Consider the following 935-nt stretch of genomic DNA (forward strand, 5'->3'; position numbering starts at 1 on the left):
CAAAGAATGAGGTGATTTGATAAATTACCATGCCCAAGATTAATAAATGAGAGTCGGCGGGAGGATGGAAACAGCCTCGGCTACCAACCTCATTTGTCCGTTCGTGTTAGTCGAGCTGTTTTGGGATCTTGTACGCCAGCACAGTGCTCCTGGCAGTATGGGTTCGAGTCACTTTTGGTGTGTGAGTTTTTAGTTGCATATGGTCCATGGGACCAGTCAAGCTTGTTCGCAATTTGTGTCACTCACGTGTGCTCCAAAGAATGAGGTAATTTAATAAAATACCAAGCCCAAGGTTACAAACCGAGTGCCTGTGGGGGGTATGGAAATAGCCTCGGCTACTTCCCCTTTTGTCCGGTTGTGTTGGTCGAGCGGTTAAGGAATCCTGTATGCCAGCAGAGTGCTCCTGGCAGTTTGGGGTCGAATCACTTCTATGGTGTTAGTTTTCAGTTGTATATAGTCCTGGGGACCATTCAAGCTTGTTCGCATTTGTGTTGTTCATGTGTGCCCCAAAGAATGAGGTGATTTGATAAAACACCTTGCTCAAGACTACCAACTGAATGCCAGCGGGAAGAAGGAAATAGTCTCGGCTACCATCCTCTTTTGTCTGGTCATGATGGTCGAGCGGTTAAGGGAACCTGTATGCAGGCAGAGTGGTCCTGGTAGTATGGGTTCGAGTCACTTCTGGTATGTGAGTTTTCAGTTGCATATAGTCCTGGGGACCATTCAGGCTTGTTTGCATTTGTGTTATTCACATGTGACTCAAAGAATGAGGTGATTTGATAAAGAACCATGCCCAAAGTTAGCAACCGAGTGCAGGCGGAGGTAGGGAAATAGCCTCTGCTACCATCCTCTTCTGTTCGGTCGTGTTGGTCGAGCTGTTAAGGGATCTTGTACGCCAGCAATGTGCCCCTGGCAGTATGGGTTCGAGTCACTTC

The sequence above is a fragment of the Procambarus clarkii genome, chromosome 71, assembly GCF_040958095.1.
Source record: "Procambarus clarkii isolate CNS0578487 chromosome 71, FALCON_Pclarkii_2.0, whole genome shotgun sequence".
Lineage (NCBI taxonomy): Eukaryota > Metazoa > Arthropoda > Malacostraca > Decapoda > Cambaridae > Procambarus > Procambarus clarkii.